This window comes from Aquila chrysaetos, chromosome 4, assembly GCF_900496995.4.
Source record: "Aquila chrysaetos chrysaetos chromosome 4, bAquChr1.4, whole genome shotgun sequence".
NCBI lineage: Eukaryota > Metazoa > Chordata > Aves > Accipitriformes > Accipitridae > Aquila > Aquila chrysaetos.
The window spans coordinates 28,950,366-28,970,722 of record NC_044007.1 but is presented as its reverse complement, the minus strand read 5'-3'; the positions used below and the strand labels follow the sequence as shown (position 1 = coordinate 28,970,722).

General features: G+C 36.4%; 1 protein-coding gene across 2 annotated transcripts in view; it reads right to left on the bottom strand.

Annotated features, from left to right (window-relative positions):
* MMP16 (matrix metallopeptidase 16) overlaps positions 1-20,357 on the bottom strand; it is a 188,546-nt gene that overhangs the window by 29,863 nt on the left and 138,326 nt on the right. The gene's annotated exons all lie outside the window — the stretch shown is intronic.

The following is a 20,357-nucleotide window of genomic DNA, read 5'->3' as shown; positions in this document are numbered from 1 at the left end:
ACTACAGACAGGCTTTGAAGATCAAGTAATTCTGCAAGCCATTTTTTTGCAGTGCCTGCTAACAGTGAAAGGTTCATAGATATAGCTGTAACATTACTACATCATATCATTACGAACTACACTTTGATGACAACTTTGCTGTAGTGAAGATTTGCAGTCTTTCCATGTAATATTAAATAGAACTGTTAATATTACACCCAGTTATATGTGCTAAATCCAGTGTCCTGGTAAATCTCTCTTAGCTTGTTGCCACTTAAAATCACTTCTCCCTGTGGGACATGCTATTGCTTTAAGTGAGAGTCATATGGAAGTTGCATTGTTGAGCAATGAGGAATGTTCAAGTTCAGAAAAGAGTATGTGACACATTAGGTGGGTGTTGAGAAAGACGTCGTTGTTGTACCTCTTCAGCTCTTATAACAACAACAGTTCCAGTTCTTCCAATACCTAGAGATGAAGGATGGGGTAAGCAAGTATTTAACTTTTTATACACATTTGCATGCTTTTACAGCATTAATATTATATAAAACAAACTCCCATAAATAATAAAGAAAGTGCTATTTTGTCAGATATATGTCACAGTTTCACATGGCAGTTCAGCCTTCTTTCTGTATAGGTCAACTTGCCAAGCAAAAGAGATCTGTGCTCTTACAAGAATAGGCACAGCTTAGAGAGAAGATTAATACTCTACAGTAGCAGGCTTATGATGAACTGTATTCATCATTTTTCCAAACCTGAGATCACAGCTCTCTTTAATTGTTTATCTTTCCAATGACTTGACAATTTATAAATCTCCACAAAAAATATTAGCCATACAAATACAAACCAGCTCAACATATATATAAAAATACATCTTAACCACGTGCATAAATGAGTCTAAAATTGAAAGAGTTGTTTTGAGTCCCAGATTTCTGAGAACTTTAGTATTAAAAATAGTTTGAATAGCTTACACAACCTGAAAAATATTATATTGAAAAGTTGCAATTGTCTGGAAAGAATACTACTAAAATCTCTCACATTTTTTTCATGTCTAGCTATTTCATTGCTAGTGTAACACGATTGCACTATTCTCATCTCATTAGATTCCTATTTTCAGCTTTCATTGTTTTTTTACTGTAAGATGTACTATAACATTTAAGGCATTTAAGGAAGGTCAGCAAAGCAATTTTTTAGGATTAATTGACTAAATTCCAGTAAGAGAATGGGCAAAAGTGGGGGAACACAACTTAGAGATACGAGGATTTAGGAAGGCCTAACTGAAGCATGTGTTCTGAATGTTGGAACAGCTAATGTCAACCTCTGTTATTTTTTATTGTAGCATGTAGATAAGACAAAAGGACTTTGAAAAATTGAAATTAGGGGGGAATATCCTCAAAGCAGACATTTGGAAGTACTTTTTCATTGAAACAGTGATAAAGGTACATATATATATATATGTGTATATGTATATGGTAATGTCAACACTATGTAGCCATAAGCTTTCAACAAGAAATAATTCAAGGTATCTGACAAGAAATTAATTCAGTAGGGTGTTACTGTGTATACATATCCATCCTGGACTGGTACAGGCCTTTTTACCTGAGACTGATTATGGGAGATCCCCACTTTATCCTATCATCATTTTAGAGATACTTCCAATATAAATGGTATCTAAAATGGTATCATGAAACATAATGAATCTTCAAGATCTTTTCTTTTTTTAATATGTACCTTGTTACTCCCCAAATTCTACAAAGAAATGAGACTACTACTTCTGTACTAATATTACTAGCGTTCAGTTAGTTACATAAGTAGAATTGATTTGACCAGATTTATACATCTACAATGTAAAAATCTGTTTAGAAATTAATCACTGAACCTGGCACAATAAAGGTCCTTCATAGAAACATTCTAAGGTAAGCTTCATTTAGTTGTTTACTTCTCTACATTGATTATAAAGGGAATCTAGAAACCTGGCTCCTGTTTAGATGTCTGCAAAGTACTAAGTGGGCATCTAAATGCAATTGAGATAAATCCCATCCATTCTCAACCTTTTTTTCTCCTGGGTTCAACCCATCACAATGCAAAGAAGACAAAATCATAAGGATGACCACACAGGGCCAGATCAGGGTTAATCTAGGCCTGTACCCTATCTCCAGTGGAGTCACTAGCAAAACAACAGATAAGACTTCAGCCCTGAAGTGATCGGGCAGTTGGACTAGATGATCGCTGCAGATGATTGTAGAAGTTGGATCCCTTCCAACTGTTCTGTTCTATTCTATTCAATTTGATTCTATTCCATTCCATTCTATGACAATAAAAACAAAGGGAACCTGCAATGACACCTCTCTGATACACTCTCCCAGTCACCCATCACTTGTGGTTCAGGGACCTCCTGAACCAAAGCTGATAATTTTGTGATTAATAGCACTTGATGGACTTTTACTCCTTTGGACTCCTTCCTAAACACATGCAAAATTAGAGCATCCACAGCTATCTGCAGCAATGTGTATGACAATTTAATAACCCACAGTGTGAAATGCCATAAGCAATCAGCAAGTCACAGCTGCTCACTGGTGTTCAGCCTTCATTCACCTTATTTCTTTTTCTTTATCACCAAGAATAGTAGCACTTTGCAAGATCTAATCCAAGATCTTTGTCACTTCGTAATAAAACCACCTTGTCAACTAAATCCTTTTGCTTGTTTTCAGGAAACCTTCTATACTGTAACACATCTGACCAATATTAAGGATAAAGGATCTGTGGCTCGAAATAAGATCTTCCTGTGCCACTGCCCTCAGTGTCTAAATATTCTATTCTGAAGCATAATTGTGAACATCACATACCATGCTCTGTCTTCTGCTGATGGAATCCCATAGAGTCCTTATTTCCCTGCTCTGTTTTCAGTAGATTTACATGCCATTGCAATAATCATGAACAATAGGGTATTGCTCATTAGTAAGGACCCTACAGGTTTCCACAGAACTAAAATTTTGGAAATGTATAATTTTAGCATTTTTATGGCCTTATTTAAACAGACAGAAGCAGGCACATGATTTGCCAATAGATGTATTTTTAGAGATAGCCAGACCCACAAGAATCAGCAAATATCTGGAAATGTCTGGGAGCAGAACTGGAAGTTTGGATCGTTTGTAAAACTGGGCAAGGTAGCTGTTGGCAGAGGTTGACAGAATAATTTGTTTATGTAAATTCAATTTTCCTGGCTGACTTTCTTATGAACATACTGGACTCAACAGTTTTAGACTGCCAGAGTTCAAACTCTGGGACTCAAGAAACTCTAGAATGTGGCTGTAAAGCATGCCAAGGATCTTTTCGAGGTATCAGATGGGATAGGCTCTGCTTGTAGAAAGAATGGATTGTTTCAGCACATATAACTAAATGTACTTAATTTATCTTAAACAAAGTTATATTTACCAGCAATTTTATCATCTGCATTCTGATAAACAGGTACAATTACTGAAAACGTGGTACACAGTTCAACTATTACTGAAATCTGAAAGAGTCATAGTCCAAGACAAAGTGTATTCACTCTAAGAAAGTTCTTTCACACTTGAAGTAAAAAGCTTGAAACAGTTTCTCTGACAAAACACGTCTCAGTGTATTTGGTTACACTGAATAAATACAATTTTGTCTCTTTTGAGAAATACTGTGTATTGAAAAACTGCTTTTCTTTCCCACTATATTGGTTAAGTATACTTTTAATTATTTTATCTCCCCAAAACACATTAAGTCCTGCAGACAGGTAGAACACATGACTTGTCATATCCACCCCAATTCCAAGCCTGACAAACACATACATTGAAAGTGTAGCTTTTAGTGCCTTTCCTTGCTGGCTAGCAAATGCCTTTTTTTAAGCATCTGTAGTTATCCAATAGCTCCAAATATATCGATCACTCCTGTGCAGCTGGGATCTTGCATAATAATGGAACATTAAATATTATGACTATAGACATACTAAGTAAATTAAACTTGGACAATTATTCCCAGTTCAAAAAGCAGAACTGAAACAAACAAACAAAAAAAAATCACAAAATTTAATTGAAAAGTGACCATTATATATCTAAGAATCAGAAAATGGGCATTGAGTAAGGGGAGACTGTTTCAGAAACTATTATGGATAAAGAGTAATAGTAGAATGAAGAAGCAGGAGCAGTCACTCAAACTGAGTGTTATGAAATTCGTTTCATTTAGAAGATGGCATACGTCTGAGAAAAAAAGACAATAAAGCTTTTTAGAGAAAACAAGCTGAACAGAGGTTATACATAAATCATTCTGCACTGTCAGTAAATGCTCTAGGTATTTTTTCCTGTGCATATGTAACTCAGTGATTAGATGAAAGGACTAAAATATAGTACATTGTGTATGACCATAGCAAACACCTTCTGCATAAAAGCACTTCATTATTAACAGCTTGGACAGTCTTGAATTGAAGAGTGTATTAGAGTCAAAAAATCTGGCTCATAATGCATAGTTTTCATACTTTATTGTTAGATACAGTCTCCTAATCTTAAAATAAACCGATTTCAGCTTTTTAGTGATGACTGTGTTAAATTGTTCTTCATGTTTGATTCTATAAACTCTTCTAGCAAAGTTTCTAAACCAAAAGTTTGTAACTTTCCTTTTATTTATTTCTATTTGATGCTGATAAGCATTGCTGACATCTCATTTTTTATTTTCAAATGAACATTTAAATCTGTACTCCTATGAATAATTAATTTCAATTTTGGTATTTATTCTCACCTTAAACTTCTTTCAGGTTCCTTAAGGGACACAGCTGATGGGTAGGAGAATTAAAAACCATCTCCAGATATTCCAGTTAATCCATAATACACAAACTAGGAGAGTTTTAGTGCAAAATTAATGGTGCTTTCTTCTCTCAGCACCTCATTTTCTCCTGTCTCTGGACCAACAACCATTGCCAACAATAAAACATTAATTTGCTATAAAATCTCTAGAGCTCTGCCCTTTATTTTATACCTAATGAACTCTATCTGCAGTTCTGTAATGACATGCAACAGTCTGACTCAGAGGTCCAAATGAGATCCACTAAAACCAGAAAGACTGCCCAGTGTGGTAGACATTATAAAAAATCTACAAAGAGCTAGAAAGAAGAAAAAAATTAGAAACCTTTCAAGTGGTAACTTTTGTGACTACTTGGAGATGAAGATTAAGCTGACTTTAGCAGAAATTAGGTTTTGTGCTGGTTTTACAAGGAATCTTAAAACCCACTCTAGGTACACAAGGCAGGAAAAGATTTAAGGCAGACAGTGGGATAGGTGAAAAACAAGGACAAACCACAACTGTAAATTACAATATTTTGACTGCGGTTATAAAAATTTGTGTGAAACCCCCAGTAATTTGTGAAACACCCTCACATTGTACAGCAAATATCTGTGTGAATTTGTCTTGGTCAGTACTGAGACTGTGACTTGATGTTAAAGTGTATATATATATATATATATATATATATATATATACACACTTTTTTATATATATATATATATATATATATATATAGTGCTGTTAAGGGTATTCCACCACCAAAAGATGGAATGAGATGCAAAACTGAAAAAATTAATACCTACAGCTGCTAGAGAAGTTCTACTATGGCCAGATTCCAAAGGATCAATGCTTGGCCTACTTAACTAAAAAAAAAAAAAAAGGCAAATAAACATAATACTTTTACCCTAAATCGATGTTAATCAAATGCTGAATTCCAGTTAATACTGTAGCTTAATATTATTGACAAAACACATCAGGGTTTCACACTGGGTCATGTCTTCTCCCATAAGCTACCTCTGACCATGTGCAAAAGCAAGACTTTGTCAATGGAAGATTAAACATACCCAGCAGCTATGCAAAGCAGAAGTGGTAGACTGAAACATTCAGACAAATGAATATCCTTCTAATTTTTTCCCATCAGATTATTGAAAAAAAAAAAAGCCACTGGTAAATAATATACTAAGCTGTTCAGTAACTTTCAATTACTCTCTTACAGAAAAAGAGTTCCAGTTATGTACAGAGAAACTTACCAGAGGACAGAACCTGCAGAGACTATATTTCAAGACTGTGATCCAGGAGAGAATTAAGTTACCCTACTACACACCTTTATGGGAGTATTAAGAAATGTCCTGAATTTGGGAAATGCAAGGTATATTTGTTGTATGTAAGTCAAAATAAATCAGAAATACCCTTTTAAAAATCTTGATCTAATCTCAAAAGGCACTTTTCCACATCTACTTCATCAGTTGTGTGAATTTCACCAGAAGATCTCAATGATCGTAATACTGCGCCTGCAGCATGTGGGATTGAAGGCTTTGTTCCTACTCATTTGGGGAATTCCACTATTTCTTTAATAACATCCATTTTCAACACTCCAAAGTAGGAATTTATAGCATTTAATTCAAAGGACACCACTGCATAGAACAGGAAAAAAAAGAATAAAAAGCTTTTGAGCAACTTTTTGTGAAATAATTTTCATGGAGCAGAAAAAAGAAGTTACAGTCCAGGGGAATTAAAAGAGGAAAAAATATTAGCACAATTCAGCTATGAGAATGAATGCTGAAATTATTTTTCTTTTCTTTCTTTAATTTTTTTTCAATATAAAATTGCAAGGAAACTTCTAGATTAGCCTACTTAATTCCACAGCAGAGAACAATTGGCTCTAGTGAGACTGGATTCAGACATTAAATGGATGTTACCAATCTAGCTCATTTTAGGAAACAATTAACTAAATGAGCTATTCTATACACACACAGAATATTTTAGCTCAGCTTATTATTAAGCTGATTCATATTAAGAACAAACAATGATCATTTAAAACTACAAAGGACTGTTAACTGTTCATTAACAGATAAATGTATAATACATTGAAGATGACTTATTTGAACTTCTAGAAACAATTAATCTTTCCTAATGTGTCTGAGACAACAACATGGTTGTAATAGGGTAAAAATGTGGTCTGAGAACCACTGTGAGAAGTCAGAACACTCAACACCACTCACGAAAACCTCAGCACATCCTATGTTGAGATCCTGAACCTCCTGGTCATCTCCTCACTGGAGATGAGACCAACTCACTGGATTCAAAACTAAAGGATGCAAAAACATCACCAAATGCTATTGCTAGTTCTGTCACTTCCTTACATTCTCAAACAAGGAATGTACTTCCTTGATGCGATTTAGTAACCACTGTTAATTACCATTTGTTACTGGCATCTAATCAGACACTGAAGCACTCCTCCAGACAAATTAAAGCCATTGTTTGTTATGATCTTCTTTTTCTCAACAACATGTTAAGCTAACCAACACCATGAGTAAAAGAACTAACTGCTGTGACTCAGAGTAGGAGCAAGTAAAAAAACTCCTAAACTTACCCATTTGTTGCTTATGGGAAGTACAACACTGAGCCTTCTTTAAAGTGTCTGTCTTCAGCTAAGCCACTGACATGAAAAGTTCACTGGTGTAAATACATTTTCAAGTGGAAAAATTATCTAGTTACTTTATCTAGGAAAACTTTGCTAAAAAGTAGCATATTTTTTTTTCTAGTAACTGCTCTTATCTGTTTCTCTATGTAACTGAGAAAGTAAAGTAATGTCAAGTAATTTATTCAAGGTCAAAAATGGCTCTGTTTATGTTAAAATCTACCTTCTTGGCTTCATGTTCTGAGTCCTAACTATTGACCTGAATAGCCTCTTTTGTTCATTTGAGATATGTGCAAAACTGTTTTCCATTGCTCATGCTGAAATCTATAGCTATGCTTTAAAAAAAAAAAAAAAAGCTACAGTAATGCAGAAATTAAGATTCAAAGATTAGGGAAAACATGAAAAATAACATTTCTTTTTCCAAAGGAGTCAAAGGGCTATGGCACTCCATATACACTCTGACTCGCTTCACAAGAGAAACTTCTTTTTTCCCCCCTCATTTATAAACTGCTGTATAGATCTGCTTCATGGACGCTATATAGAAGAAAATTGTAACGTGCACTCTTGCTCATCCAAAGTCTGATTCTGGTTTATGCACCACCAGGACAACAGGATATAACAAGAGGAACTATGACTGAAGCTGGAGCAAAAATACCTCCTTTACATTCAGCATCAAATTCTAAAGTATGGTCGATTAGCCAAAACACTGGTAACCATTCTGTGACCATCTGCACAGGCCAAGGGCACTCATCCTACCTGACCCTCAAGGCAGAATAGTGGGCACTTGTCTGAAAGCAAAGGCTGCAGCTCAAGGCTGGGGGGTCTGCACCATCTACCCCAGCGGTGGGCGATGCCTCCACCCAGATGGAGCTGCTGGAGAGAGAGGCTGCAGTGCAGACCTCAGACTGCAGGAAGGGCCTAGACCTTTCTCCTGGGGCAGGGACGGGCAGCAGACCTGCCTGCAAAAGGTGTGCCCAGGTGGAGGACCTCCTGCAGCGGGTGGCTGAGCTGCAGGAGGCAGTGAGAAGGCTGCGTAGCATCAGGGAGGCTGAGAAGGGGTTAGATAGCTGGTTCCAAGTGCAGTCTGCAGTGGACCTACAGCCCACGGCCAAACAGCCAAAATCTTCCACATCAGAACTTGTCCAGTGTATCTATTTGGATTACAAGTCTGGCAGCTACAGACCTTGCACTATGGTGCAGCTGGAGGTGATATTGCACAGTGCTACCGTTTTTCTGATGTGTCCCAGAACATATTAATGGTAACAACTCAGGTATAAGAGTCATGTCATCAATGCTTTATCTTTGCCAACTGATCATTCAATTAAAAAAAAAAAAAAGAAAGAAAAAGAAAAAATAACTATCTCCTTTGGGTGGGTTTCTGTATTCCTAACTGAATTCAGTATTTAAATTCATTCTGATTTTGTCCAAATAACTAAAATGACTGAGACTCTATAAAATGTTCCCATTGCTGCATGATGATGATCCAATATGAAGAAACAAACAGCCAGCTATAAAAGAGGCACAATAAAGACCTCTAAAGACATCAAATCTAGGCTTGCAGCCAGGAATCTTGAATGCTCATATTCCTTCTAACGTTCTGTAGGTAACAGCACATGCACATGAAGTACTGCACAAAAGCCTTCATCCACAAGATGAACATTAAGCCTTTACGGAGCAGTTGACTGTTTATTTCCCCAGTAGTGATTGCACTTTGAGCCTACAAAACTGTCTGTAAATTTTCTTGAATGCATTTCTGTTGCCTGTTCACATAAAAGTCAATGAGTTCCATGAGTTCATGAAGCAATGGTGCATTCTGCACCATGGAAAGATATGAAATTTGGGCATTTTTTACTATAAAAAAATTACTTATTTTCTTGACTGAAACTGAAAAACTTTCTCCTGGGATTGAGAAAAAAGTGTTCTGCTGAGGTATATGTTATATTTAAACTGCAAATATTCTAACAGTGATGATTCAAATGGAAACAGTATGATATGTTTTCATTAATACATGCTCCTGTCTATGTAATATAATTCAAACAAGATATTCTTGATAGATCCATCTTTGAAACCAGGCAGGTATATAGTAGGGGCTAAACAATGAAAAGGGGTGAAAAGGTTTAATAAGTAGATGCATAACAATATGAGGTGAAGATGTCTCTTTTGCCGTAGCTCTCCTTGTCTCTTTCCAAATAATAGTGTAAATCTGAGTTGGAATGAAATTTGGCTTTCTGAGAGGCCTGCATTTATACAGGCTGTGTCAACACTTCTTGGAAATATCATGGGATGTATGACGAACATAATGTTAAAATGAGTTAAATCTCCTTTTCCATTTACCAACACGTACTTCTTGGTACTTCTCTTACACTAACACGTTCCCCTCTTGTGCTCTGCGGGAAACTAAATAAGCAATACTTTTCTATGACAGTTTTCTAGCTTAAATCTGACAGACATGTGAGCCTCTATTCTATCTGAAAGCTCAGTAATACTAATTTTACAACTCCCTTCATTCTCCAAGTCATCACTGATATTATATGTCATACTCTCCACTTTTCTTCTACCTTTTACAGCCTCTTTTACTGTTTCATTAAAAAAACCCAACAATATCAAGAACCTTGGACTACCTTTTTCCCTTTAATAATATTGTCAAGAGGATCTGAAAATATGTGGAATTCCCTAGAAATAGAAAGGATATCAGCATAAAAGTATTTTCAGGATTCTTTTCCCAGATGCACAGTATTTCCTAGCACTGTGCTATATTGCATTACCAACAATAGCACAGACTTTAAGACAGAAATCTTCCTGGAGAAGACCAAGTGTACCACCTAGGATCCTATAGAAAAATTCAGGGTTTTTTTCCATAGTTGTTTGTAGTTTATTTTTGCTATCCATCTTGGGCCATGAGAACAGAATAAGGAACATTTGCGTTTGTGTGCCTACATGCCTTTCTGTAACTTATCCCCCCCCCCCCCCCCCCCCCCCCGTTATACTTTGTTTCTCATCAGTCTGAAATTGTTGACTCCACATTTGTAAGGAATAGACATATAAATATGTGAAAATGGTCCAGGACAGACTTATCTTTGTCCAAGCAAAACAGACCAACCATTCTAATGAAATCAGAATAACTGTGTTTTCTCTACTTGTCTGCCCTTATCACTTTATCACTTGTAATATGATGCTTCACCATCTGCCTGAGGGGGGAGCAGACTATTTTAACAGCTACTACAAATATGTCTGAGTCATCAGGCCCTCTGTAATGACTTGGGCACTACCTGAAAATCAAAAAGGCCAGAGGAGAGCAAACTCAACTCCCTTTCTTTATTTTACCCCCAAAACATAGCGATTAAATCAGCATGGAATGGAGGCTATGGGCCTAGATAACCAAAATTTACTGACAATCCAAGAGAAGGTATGACTTGCTTCATCAAAATTTCTAGACACAGGCAGGGAAAACACTGAAAGCAGTCAAACGGAGAAATTATGATTAACACAGAGCCATAAATACTTGTTTCTGGCTTCTTTAACCCAGCTAGATACCACTGGCAAAAGAAGAAGACTGGAAAACTCCAAATAGAGCAGAGAAGAATTCACTCAGTAGAAAAATAACGTTCACCTACATGAATAAGCCTGTAGTTTGTGAACTATGGCATGTCTAGGAGATCATTTAGCATAATTTCCAGCTACAGGAAGCTTCTAAGTCTCTTTTCACTGTGGAAATAAAATGAGAGTCATTATCATTCACTCTTGTTGGCCAAAAGCTTGTGAAGATGAGGGAGTAACAAACTATATGCACCAAGATTAGCCAAAACCAACTATCAAAAATCTATTCTTGATATTGTACAAACACAGAAATTAGTACTCCAAATATTTTTTCCTAGATGTAATACAGTTTTCATTTCCTTTAAGCAGTGATCTTTTTACTCTAGAATGAATTGTGATATATTTATGTTAATATTTATGACATCACTATATCACCTGTCTTTTCATATTTCTGTCGAACCCATAAATTCATACACATCTGTGTTTCTCTCCACGTGCACATGTATGCCCCTGCCCACAGCAAGGGGATTGGACTGGATGATCTTTGAAGGTCCCTTCCAACCCAAACCATTCTGTGATTCTACGATTCTATGACTAATAACAGGAACGCGTTCACAAGAAAGTAAGAGGAAAAAACATTTAGAGAAAAAATGAAAATTGGGCAAAATGTTCCTAACAGAACAGTAACATTACAAGTTGTAAAGAAAGATGGATGTCAGTGGGTAAGAACATAGCATGAGCTGATGGAAACCACAATGTACGTATCATGCACACACGCACAAGTACAACGCATGAAAACAGCTGTGTCAGTAATTCTCACATTGACATTTGTTACCTCTCTGAAGGCCTAAAATAATCATGTCCCTCCCCTCAAGCTTCATAATCACTGAAGCCAAATTTCATGGTTTTGCAATACAGGTGCAATTTGATGTGATCCTAAGCGCAGATGCAGTATGTGCTTATCCTACCACTTATGCTGTCTCCCAGCCTTCCCCACACAGCACATTGCATGGATTCTCCGAGGAGACCAAAAGAAGGTGCAGTGCCCTGATGAGTCATGTCAGAACCACAGGTGAAAGCAAGAAACAGTGAGTAATTTAAGTATTTCCTCCTGGCTGCAGTAGTTTAGGACAGTCCATGCATAAACAAGAGACTGAAGCTTCTATAACCAGGCTGGGGCTCTCAAGAACATATCCCACTCCTTTTACACACTCTGTGTAGGCAAAATGGAAGACAACCTACCCTACTCTTTTCAGGGCGATAACACTTCTGTCCACATATGCATACCTCCAATGAGTAGATGTGAAAAGATGTATATCAGCCTTCAAAACTGTATGGGTTGGTATACATAGATGTAAGATTTATGAAATCACAACGTAGAAAACATGTAGTTATTCAGGTCAGAGCTGTGGTTTCTTTGCAAAAGGAACCAGACACTTGCAAACAATGTAAGAATGCATTTAATTTTATACATGCCAACCTTTCTAAATGCAAAAAACTATATATTTCTGTTAAGCTTCCTTTTTTGTTCCTGTATTATCCTCAGTGGCCATGGAAGTCAGCTAATACAATACTCTGAAGGCCAAAATGTCCCAATCTTTTGACTCAAAATCTAGCTATTGTAATTGTGCAATTGAGGAGACAAGTATTCTGAGATAGATTGGAACTAATGAACTAGCTAACTAAACACTTAAGTAATGGTCTAACAAGAGGCTGTTTGTAAATCATCAAATGGCTTACAAAAGTCCACACAAGTCACTTGTAAAGAGCAAGATGTACAGACCAGGGCATAACCAAATTCAGATTTTAAAAACATATGAGTTGAATATATGTTGCTGATAACTCAATCTTTCCTGGTGTTTAGGGTATGAATTAAGCAATAAGCTCTGATAAACTGATGACATATGAAAATAGAGGAAGACATGACGTAAGAAACTCTGTAAGTGAGTGTATGGGGTTATTTTGGATTCAAGCCGCTGCAAGATAAGATGCTAATATATGCTGTTTGATGCTTGTGATCTAAGAAATTGTGCTGACAACAAAAATAAAATCTGGGTACCAAATCTAGCTTTGAGTAGCATGGGGCAAGGCTAAGTGAATCTTCTTCCCCACGCAAATGGCAGGATTAGAAAAAGACTGTAGAAGTTCCCACTGTAATCAGTGGGTGAACAGCAATATTCTTGGAATGACTCAGCTTTGAGGTTGACAGCAATGGCCAAAAAGAAAAACAGGCCATTAAGAGTGGCATATCCAGCAAAGAAAGAGCAGCCAACAGTGACATCTGTCATAACAATGCAAATATGAAAATGGTAGATATTCGATTGTCTTTGCTCACTGTCTCTGTCACTCAGACACAGGGATTAGATTATGAAGAAAGTGAAGGAATTTCTAACAGTGAATATGCAATATTGTGAATTACATCTGATTACAGATAAGCTGGGAATGTACTATTTGAAGCAGTAAATGACTGTGGGTTTTATAAAGGGCTGGCCAGACATCACTCCAAAACATCAGCAAAGGCTCCATCGTGATAAGATTGAGGAGAAATGCTGGTGAACTGTTAGGGAGAATGGGAAAAGGTTGAACTTTGTCATTATCAAGTAAAACCTTTGACCTAATACAGTCTATTCTCCTCAGTGAAAATATTCTCACTGGACAGATATGTCAAATCATCAATTAAAATGATCCCTGTATCATTTTGATTTATAGACTGGACAAGTAGTATAACCAAATTTGATTTAGTATAGGAAAACAGCTTTTGATTTCATATGATGGTATTACAAGGTAATCTGCCGTTTCTTGTGTTATTTTACCTAATATGTACTACTCAAAATAGATAGTTTCCCTGTCATGTCAAAGGTACTTAATTCCAAGTGAAATCTTGAATCTCTTACAGTCAATGGAATTTTCTCCCATTACTTTCAATTGGGACAAGTCTTCCCTCAGTAGGCAAGGAAGGCAACACTTAAAAAAATAAAAAATCAAGCTACAGCTTATAAAAAAGAAGAAAATACAGGATTTAAATAAATATCTATTATAACTTGTTGATATTTTTCAACAGATTTTCAATAGCGTGGATAGTATTTCACTGATTTGTTGAAAAAATAACATGGATGTTGTTCTAAGTTATGTAAGGGCTCAACTGTTTAGTAGTCCAGTGTTTTGCATCGGAAACGACTAATTCAGAGGAACAAATGAGATTACTTTCTTTTCATTTAAATGCCTGCTAAACTTCTGCATTGTGGAGCCTCAACCCCTTGAAAGGGGGAAAAAAAAGAAACAATGAAATTAAAAATACACAAATACTTCTGGAATATAAAGCTTTAGCTGTAAATCAAGATTAAGCAAATATTTCTAAGACTGATCAATACAATTGGTTGAAAAAATCTTACATTACAAGCCATTCCAATTGTTTCCCAAAATGTTTACCTAAATTAGTTGAAAGGCCACAATTTTGTACAACAAGAAATTTTAATTAAGCCTTGTGCTTGGAGTGTTTCTGCAATTACTCCCTTTGGTTCCATTAGGATGTAGCCCCAATTAAAATGTATTGTTAATATTACAAGATAACACTTGCTGGTGGTACAAAATTGAAGATATGTCTCCATGTAATTTTAGATTATCCCTTGCTGTGAGTTTTTGCAATTATTTCTTGTCAATAATTCTTTTTTCTATTCTCTTGCAAATGAAAAATTTTAATCAGTTCACTCAAACACTGAGTCTATGAAAAGAGGCAAGTACTACAGAATTAAATACCTTTTGTACCCTAGTATTCAGTTAAAGCTTTTTGTTAGTAATTTTTGTTGTAGTAAAATAATAAGTGAAAAATTAATAGGGTCACAGGATTCTGTGACTGTAACAAGCAAATATTGTAACTGTGAGGGCAAAAAAATCAGGATTTGATCTCTCAACTTTAATTCACGTTTTTAGTCCTAATCAAGTGATTATGCCCACTGAGGGCTTATGTGCATATATTTTCCCCGTTGAGATTCTCTGTCTAGGCTTGAGTTACTCATAAGAATTAAATCTGCCAGATCAAAGTCTTTCACATGCATTTGTTTATTTGTATTTGTAATGTCTTCACTTATTTATTAGTGCTATGCAGAACTATAATTGTTCTGTATTTCTTGCATTTGATAGTATGTAAAACTTGTTCTGATCAAAAGGACAATGAAGTTAATGGTCATCTAGATTTCAGAACAACCTCTTGACATATGGTGAGAAAAAAGGAATGGTTATATTCGATAAGAAAAATAGCAATTCTAAATACACAAGTAACACCATGGAAGCATGCTGTCATTTGTTGGAGTATCCTGTGGATTTTTTTTTTTTTTTGATCAAGAAGAAGTCATAATTCTATTTTTTATTCAGTACTGTTACAAGTACTTTCCTAAGAATATATAAAAATTTGACCCAATGTATCCTTTTGTATAAAGAGAGTAACAGAGCTCTTCAGTTTTTACCAATTCCACTCAAAAAACAAACAAACAAAAAAAAGCTTCTAAAGAATGACTAATTCTTGGAATTTGGGCCTATGATTTACAAATACTTAGTCTCACATTTTCCAGTATTTATTAGGTTAAAACTAAGTCAGAAATAAGAATTTGTTAAGATTCACATTTAACTGTCCAAACCTTTACAAATATTGTCCCAAATCCTACCACCTCATTTGTATATAGGTTCACACAAGTACTTGAGTACTTCTGTTAAACTTAGTCCTTCCACCCCATTGTGAAAACTCTTGAAGACTCTTTAGTACCTCATTTTAATCTGTGAGGACTCTCTGGGGTAGGGAGTGCACCTTGTAGGTTTTAATGGCTCATCATAAGTACCATAAGATGGTGGGAGACTCACAGAGACAGGACTGGGTCAGTCTTTGAATGAAGTGTTTTAGCCCAGAGCCTAACCTTAGGAGGGAGGGTGATTTCCCCTGAAAGCTGAGACAGGGGAAGGAGGCAGCAGAGGATCTGCCTCACACAGCTGGAATGGGTGGACGTTCCCTCCCCTGCAGTCCCCTTGTTAGTGCTTTGTGAGCAGCAGCCACACACCCCAATCTCCTCTGCCTGGTGTCTTCTTCTGAGCTCAATACAGAGGTCACAAAACAGTCTCCTGACCAAATCTCACCAGCTATTGCCTGTGAGGGCCATATCCCAAAAGAGATGATGGATCAAATGCTACTGGGAAATGAGTAGGCAAAACAGTCAAATTTCAGTGGATCCACAGAATCACAGAATGGCTGAGGTTGGAAGGGACCTCTGGAGGTTTCAGGGAAGTATGAAGAAATACTCGAACCCTCCTTTGGAGGAAAGAGGGGAAAACAGGTAACACAGAAACATTTTGGAAGGCTATGCCTTTTTAGTGCTCATATTTCAATTGCTACACAAAATCACAGAAGGGTTGAGGTTGGAAAGCACCTCTGGAGATCCAGTCCCCTCCTTTGCTCAAAGTAGAGCCAGCTACAGCCAGTTGACCAGGTCTATGTCCAGTCAGCTCCTGAGTATCTCCAAAGATGGAGACTCCACAACCTCTCTGGACAACCTGTTCCAGTGTTTAATCTGTAAGGGTTTAAAAAGAAAAAGTTTTTTCCTATGTTTAAATTGAATTTAAACAAGGTATTCTGCCTTGTTTTTCTCTCAGGGAAAGGAAAATTCAGAAGGATATTAGTCTGTAAGGTCAAGTTGATGTCTTGGCACAGCTGTTAAGACTACCTCTTCTCCCTGGACTGTATTGCAATGCACATCATCCAAATTTGCAGTACGGAGGTAGTCAAGCAACAGGTACCCTCATGTCATGCAAAAAAAGTGGTATGAGGAGAAATAATAATATGTATTTTCCATGTGAGGGTTTATTTGGGTCAAGATGGCGTGAGCAATTACATCTTAACAAGATGGTAACTCCACTTGCATTAGATGAAATGCTTGTGTGGTACATTCTCAAGGGGTCCACAGCCAAAAACGACAGTGTCTAAGGAACAGCTGCCCTTCAGAAAATTCTGAACCACGTGTATAGTGGAACTATAGTTTGGCCTCAGAGGACAGACTGTATCTAATTAAAAGCAAAGCACATATGATGGACGTGAGAGGTGCTCAGTACCATCTGCTCTGCTACTGATCAAATCCTTTTACATCACATTGTTTGCCAATGAAAACACATCCTTTTGGAAAAAAATAGTACTCTTTCTTCTGACAAATCTAAAGCCCTGCTGAAGGTACTGCGTCACACATCCTAACATTATACTTATTAATGGACTACTACATGAATAACAGGAATTTTACTAGCCAGATAGTACAGATTGTTAATCAGTTCAAATTGCTTACAAGTTTCAATAACATGTATATCCACTACACTGATGCTTTTGTAAATAAACCCTAATAATATAGTTATGATTTTTTAGAACTTTCTATACATAATATTTATATGTGTACAAACATACCTGTAGGTTAATAGGTGCTAGATAATAAGTAAAGCTATGACTGAGTTGCCATCTTTCTAATGGACATAAAACTATATTCTAAAGTCCAAGACAATTTTTTAAAAGGAGAGAGGGTAGAAGGATTTTTAACTGAACTATTCTGGTACAATTATTACCCAGGTGATTAGATTCTTGTCTAAATACTTCTGCAGCTGGATGGAATATACTACCTACTTTCCATACAGTGATGAACAGACTGTGCTTTCCATTTTAAATCTGTGAAATGTGTTAGTTAAAACCCTTCCCGACCTTAGAAGCACACTGCATGTCCCTGCTTTTTTCCTTCTTGACATCCTACAATTTGTTTTTGTGCCACAAAACATCCAGCCTGTACATTTCCAATGGGCTTGGTGTACTGTGATACATTGAAGTCCCCGCTGAGTTTTTGCTGCTTTTCTTCTTCCTTTTCAACATATAACTTGAATTACCTGAATTAAAGCAGCAGTCCTCCCTGATGAGTTAAAAAATGGCAAATTCCACCAGATTATTCTTCCTAACATAATGATATAAAAAGTAGGGGGAAAGAAGTCTGCTCTCTGCAGACTTAGCTACTTCTGACCTCCTGTTCCCAGTCTTTTACAGTTGAGATGTTAAGTGGTTTTCCCTCTCAGATCCCGAAGTGTCTACTTCCACAGCATCCTCTGCTGAACTTTCCCAGGCTGCAACTGACAGCCCAGACATGCACAGCACCACACGACAAAAACCAGCTACACAAACAGACCAGGAGAGCTTTGAAAAAATGTGTGCTTCCAAATACGGTGGAGTCAAGTCTCACACTGTAGCTGTTTCTTTGTCTCTACTTTTTATTATTAGTATTTTCCCTCCGTCTCACAGATTTTTTATTAGACCTACCAGTTATGATTAAATAGCCAATGCTAAACTGCTTTAAAAATTCCTCATGTGTTTAGCACATATCAAGAAACAGTGTGTTTTTTTCCTTTTGTGTTTAACAGCATGCTCTATATAAATACACAATTCTGAAAGGGGTATTAAATGGCATCTATACACTTATGTATGAAAGCAACTGCAGTATAAACCAATGCCAAGGGGTAATGACAGCCTAATTGGCTTGGCTTGTTCGGCACGTCATAAATGTTTTTACAATGGTTCTTAGCAGATGAAGAGTCAGAAAACAAATTTCTGCAAGTTGTGGAGAAATTACTATAAAACAGTAAAACACAGCCTGTTAAGGCCTTCCTAAAATTGGTTCCATATTATACCATCTGTAATGTTAAAATTTCAGAAGACATTTCTCCGAGCTGTAAATGCTATTTGTCTGATGGACAAGCTTCTTTCTCTTATATTTACATTAGATTTCAACAAATACCCTTGTATATGACAGTGGTTAAAAATGCTGTTCTTCAAGGAGTGAGCTAACTTCCAACATGAATACTAAATCTGTTATAGATTATATAGGATCCATTCATTTGTTTCTTAAGGATTTAGCATTAAACAAAGGACGGACCAGGGCAACCTCTATGAGATGTTCTTCTGTGAAGAAAAACCTATGCCACATAAACAAAGAGCAGTGACCTGTCCCTCCAACTTGCTGATTACGCAGGACAAGTTCCACACATTTAGTGCTTACTTTTCTAGATATAACCTGTTCAAAAAACTATAGAGTTTGTTAAAATCTGTGAAACTGAAAAGGACATAAAGAAAAAGGATATTAACAGCAGTAACAGAGATTGTGGAAGCAGAGCTAGAGGTAATTTTGTTGCCAAGGAACAATCAGCACATAGAGTCAAACACAAGCTATACATGCCTCAAAAATAAGAGAATAAGCAGTGTTACTTGATCTGCATCTTTTGAGACATCATACGTTCTGTGCAACCATTGGCTCCCTTGAACATATTTTTAACTGTGTAAAAGATTCAGAAGGTGTTAACACAAGTACCTTTATTGATAGGACATCCTAGATTATCTTCCGAACTGTTTTGCTACAGAAGACTGGAAAAGCGGTGTAAATTGCACAGAACACTGGAAGGAAGTGGAAATATATGCTGTAAACTTCTTCACTAATGGTTCTTTTCTGGTGCCCTTAGACAATGGGGTTCCTTTTCATGATGCAGTAGCCCTGGAGGTACTCTCAGGAGACTTTAAGGAGAAGATGGTATTGTTGGATACCACATATTGCTGTATACAATGGCTGAGAGATTTTTCCATTAAAGGCAGACAATGTCATACCACTCTGCACAACTTTCCCAGAAAAGGAAGACCAATTTCTTTTTTCTCCATTTTCAGCCATTTTTTGTGTCCCAGGGGAGTTCTAACTAAACAGAGGGAGAAAATAGATGGAGAAAAGATTGGAAATGAGAGTGACAGCTAAATACTAATTGTATTTAGCATAAATACAGAAGCTAACTGGAATCTCAAGATAAAAACTTGGCACTCATGAATTTTGTCACAGAAATTCTTCTGTCCTGATGGTTGCTTATACCAGTTCAAGCATGTACTAAATAATAGCAGTAATTAAAAAACTGGATTAAATTAAGACAAACTTCATACATTTTAAAATATCAGTTGATGACAACTGAACCCAATAGTTACAATACATTGATTTTAACTAATGTTTTTCTTCTATAGTATACTGTGTCCCTGAGCCTTATAGCTAGCAGGGGCATTTTAGGGGCATCTAATTTAAAGAATTCAGGAAGAAGTCCTTTTGGGACAATACATTTATATCTCAGTAATCCATGCATATTTGATGAAAAATAATTTTGTTTTCCTTAAAATCCAATCATTTCTACTAAAACAATTGAATCTAATTTTATTTGGTCATCTTTGGGGAATCTTTTACTAGTTGATTGCTTTACTTTTGTGTTTACTGTTCATGTTAGATCAAGAACAGTTCCTCTTTATTTCATTTCTATAACCCTACAATTTTTATCAAGTGTTGCTAGGATTGTTACTTTGTCAAAGTGATGG